Below are 4,920 nucleotides of genomic sequence, written 5' to 3' on the forward strand. Positions count from 1 at the left end.
CAATACGTACTGGATTACTCTATAGTCCATACCTATTTAATGCGTTAAAGAGCATGGCATCCATCTAGAAGAGGTTGGTTATCCAACTATTACTCCATATCTATTTCTTTTGGTAGGCTCTCCATATATATTTATTTAGTCTATTCAGATCTGCTGCTTTGCATCACTCTGTATTAGTTGTTTGGACACTTGCCGCCGTGCATTGAAAACATTTGGATACTTGTATATATTTTTATTTATGGAATATGTTACTATACACTAGATTTTAAATGAGAATACACCAATGTTCATTACACATGGGACCCATCTGTGCATGCAAGTATTGTGATTAATTTATTATACGTACCAAGTGATAAATAGTGATAGTGGTATAGGTGGATTCGAGTCAAGACGAGTCAAATATCTAGTTATTTGAGTTCAATTCGCCAAAATATTACGAGACTTGAGTTCGATTTGAGTTAGAAACTTGAATTCGAATTTGGCTTGATTAATTAAAAAATTCATAAGTTCAAGTTTGACTTGGTTCGAGTTCGACTGGGAGTTAAATTTCTTATAAAATAAAAAATTATATTTTTATTGACATATAAAACATTAAGAATCATAAAAAGTAGTTCTTATTACACATAAAAATCATTTTTATTTATTTATTATTTATATATATTATTTTTTGCTGATTGAACTCGAATAGCTCATGAAAAACTCGACTAATACGCACCCTTACACAGTGATGTACACATAACAGATCCAGGCTCTTCTTAGTTTATCAGTTATAGATGCATTTAGGACCCATTTGGGAGGGCAAAGTTTAGATTGAGCTGTTTTCATTGAATCACTTTGGAGAAGCTTTTGAAAAACAAGCTTCACCGCAAGTTTAATTTCTTTTGGCTGAACGACAATAAATTTGAGCTTTCCCAATATTTTCACCATGGCTGTCTGTGTGAGACCCGCATCGCAAAGCTAAAAGACAGTAAAAACCTCTCACAAACGGCCACTTAATTAGCCACTTCATCAGCATATTAATGCCCACAAATAGAAACATTATGTGGACTTATGGTTTGAGCCTTATTCCCTTGAGGTTCTATTCTCATGCATGTATAATCAATATAACTAAACCTCCAACTCCAAGATGTTGATAATCATCTCCCCACCTCTTGGCCCTTCCTCAAATGGGTCGGATCGAATCGGATATACCTGGTTCTGAATCCAATTCGGTTTTCCATTTATAATGAGAAAGCTGAGAAAGTATATATCAATAATTTAATTTAATGGACCTAATTATAATTAATAGTTCATGGTTAATAAATCAACCATGTAATTAATAATCTAAAGTCACCAATAAAAGATGGTGTTTATTGGTACTATTGCATTAGTAAATAACTGCCAAATAAGCATTTCTTGTAATGGAGACTTGATTTTTTATTTGGTTGAGTTGTTTATCAAGAAAATGTTTGTCTTGGGCTGGCCATGTATGTGGATCTGCTGTAGACCTACACCTAATGACTTTGCTGTAGACCCAATGATTGATCGCCACCTGTTCCTTTGCATAGGTGGTGGTGGTCTTCTCATATGTGGTTTATTTAACAGACCCTTATTAGGCTAATGGTTTTATTATTTATCTTTTATTTTCAAATAGAAGCTTTGTTCACTAAATCGATCTTAAGTGAAACTGAGTTGGTATTTTGGTTGTTTATTTGGAGAGAATAGCCCAAAGTGTTTCTCCCGCTCTGGTCCATCCTTCGTATCCTCATCAAACATTGCAAACAAGTCAGTCTCAATAGGCATTGGCCTTCTCGGGGTACCCGTTTTCACATGTTGAACCAGGTCTGCGTAATAAGTTTGAGCATTCTCCGTCGTCGACGCAAAGTCACCTGCATTTGGGATACAACAATCCCCACATAGGACCCAACTGCCTTGAAAGAAGCCACATAGACTGAATCATAGAGGGCATCAAAAAGGTTCTGATATCCAAACTGACCATCTTGCACCACAACCGATAGAGAAGTGAACAATGCATAGCTCAGCGAAATGGTATCTGGGTTCTGAACATAACTGATGTTAAGGATACGAATTAGCAAGTAATGGAGTCCTGTTTCGAACCAAGAACACAATGATTTGCTTCATGACACATCAGCACTGAAAACAGCATTGGAAGGAGGGTAAGTGTTCTCAAGGATTCCTGAGTAAATCACTGTTGAAACCTTGATTTGGTCTTGTAAGCCAGCTGCCTGGATTGCCCTGTAAATTTTGTCATGGCGGGGAAGAAATATTGGAAATCCTGAAGATCTACTTCGTTACCAACAGCGATATACTTGAAGTTGATATCCTTATTCGCTACTACATATGTGTTGACAAAGTTATTTGCAGCGGTGAGGTCCTCAGAGGCTATACTTTGAAGTTGATTGTTTGGGACTGCCAACATTACTTCAATGTTGGAGCCTTTAAGGACCTGAAGAGCTGCTTGATTTGGATCATAGAGTCTCATCCTTTGTATGTTATTCGACTGATAGAGAGCCACTACTTCATTCGGGGCTGGTAAGTTGTCGCCTAGCATTCCGTAGCAAACGCCTACTGACTGTGCATCTGCATTTGGAATAAATTCAGCGAGGACAAGAAGATTATCAAAATGGGGCAATTGCAGATAATGGATTTAAGTTGGATCCATTATTTTGACCCATACAGAAACTAAAATCCGTCTATACATCCAACTACTTACTTCTGATGATCAGCTCTATTTCTTGCATTTATTAATTACCGTCCGTTTGGTTTGTAGTATTCAGAATTGGAATCGAAATCCTTTCAAATCAGAATCAGAATAGTCTATTCCTATAGTCTATTTGGTTGAAAATTGGAATAAAAAGGAATGGGATTTCATTCCCAAAAGGGGGGCAGGGGGAATTGACCATTCCTTCAAAAGAGAGAATGCCATTTCACTAGGAATGGGAAAGAGATTCCGATTCCACCCAAGCTAGATTCTAGACTCCTATATTCCTGCAAACCAAACGGGGCCTTAATAGAGGGAACAGAGTTAGATTGCTCAGGCCCATTTCCATTTTTAAGATTGCACTCTGTAGAACCAAACTTACCTTTAAGCAGTGTTTGGTTTGAAGGAAAAAGTAGAGAAATGAAGGGAAAGGTAGGGAAACCCATACAAGATCTGTAAAGGTTTCCCTACCTTTCCCTACTTTTTCCAACAAATTAAGAGATTATTTGGATAATATAACATTAAAATAATAAAATGAACAATTTTCAGTATAATATCTAATAGTATTTTGTCAAAATAAAAAGTTACATTATATTTTACATCTTACCGGTTTGACCCACTCAAACTGGATGGTTGAACCGCTGACCTAAAAATCAGAAGCCAAAGCGATTTTATTTCCAAGTCAGCTTTTAATAGTAATGTAAATTTAGAATTATAGATGTGTTCAATTTTTTCTATAATTTTTTTGTATTTTTTTGTCTATAAAAATAATTATGATATGTCACACTTATTTTTTCTTTAGAATTATACATGTGCCTGAATGCTTTTTTCTTTGCAAAATTTATGTATTTTTTTTCATTTTGTACTTTTATATTTTATTAATTTTTACTATTTATTTATGACATTAAGGGTTAACACATTTAACTAAAAAGTTGGACTATTTATTATAAGTTTTTATATTTCATTTTTGGTCAGCTCTAAATTATGTATTTCATTTTCATTATCAATAAAAATAATTCTTGTTTATTACACTTATTTTTTTACTTTATTAATAAAAATATCATAAATTTTTATTTTTTCTATATTTTTTGTAATTTTCTACATTTATTTCTATTCTAAAAATTGTATTACCTAACTATGACTTCATAGGTTGATCAATTTGATTCGGATGGTTGAATTGCTTAGCTACTACTTGGATAAAAAATGGTTTTGCTTTTACATCAGTTTTAAAATATATGGGTTTATATTGTTATTAAAAATATTGACATAGACTTAATTAGTGGCACTTATTAATGAAAAATAACTTAAAAATATAGGATTTAATAAGTGAAAATGGGATTTGACACCTTGGATTAAATGAGGTGGAAAATAATAATTGAAATTACATTTTCAACCCTTGCAATTAAAGATGGATTAAATACACAAATATGACGATTTTAGTAGCTATTAAAACTATAATAAAATGACTTATATACCCTTTAACAAACAAAGAAATAGAGGGTAATTTTAGTTTAAAAAAAGTTTCACACTGCATTCACACTCTTATATATAGTATAGATTAATAAAATTCCATGGTGACCGCCCCTCCACCACACCTTCTCTCACCACTAACTAATCCCATCTATTTTAACAAGGTATTCTCTTTACCATATTCACATGTTAATGGTGCCGACATTGATGGGCGAAGTCTTCAAGAAACAATGAAATCTGTTATTCTCCAAAAGCAAAACGCAATTGTTCTCCTAAGGATTCATCCATAATTGATATTAGTGGGGATCTATGTGATGTTGCACTAGGCTTTGTTAAGTAAAATTGGAGCAAAAAGAATTATATAACATTCTCAATTGGGTTAAATTTGTCAAGACCAATCATTTTTTTGAGTTAGATGGGCATTTCTAATTTTATTAATAGTTTTTAAATTTATTTAACATTAAAAATAAGGGAAAATCCTTATTAGTACTATGTACTTTGGGTCTAATGTCACTTTGGTCCCCAAACTTTAAAACACGGCAATTCAATACACGAACTTTCAAAATGCGCCAATTTAGTGCCTACCGTTAACCAGCCATTAAGTGGCATTTGAAAAGACACAAATACCCTTTGAGTGTCAATTAATTTTATTTATCAATCATCCAAACGCTATTAAAAAATGAATAGTTCCAAATCTTTATAGCCTCTTCTACTCAAGAAAATCTCAAATGAACAGTCCCAACTTTCTT

The 4,920-nt window shown here is 33.3% G+C and overlaps 1 pseudogene; it reads right to left on the reverse strand.

Moving 5' to 3' along the window:
* Nucleotides 1-1,656: 1,656 nt before the first annotated feature.
* On the reverse strand, nucleotides 1,657-2,572 carry LOC104606342 (lichenase pseudogene; annotated as a pseudogene).
* Between the last annotated feature and the right edge of the window lie 2,348 nt (nucleotides 2,573-4,920).

Source organism: Nelumbo nucifera, chromosome 2 (genome assembly GCF_055504915.1).
Source record: "Nelumbo nucifera cultivar China Antique chromosome 2, China Antique-T2T, whole genome shotgun sequence".
NCBI classification, from domain to species: Eukaryota; Viridiplantae; Streptophyta; class Magnoliopsida; order Proteales; family Nelumbonaceae; genus Nelumbo; species Nelumbo nucifera.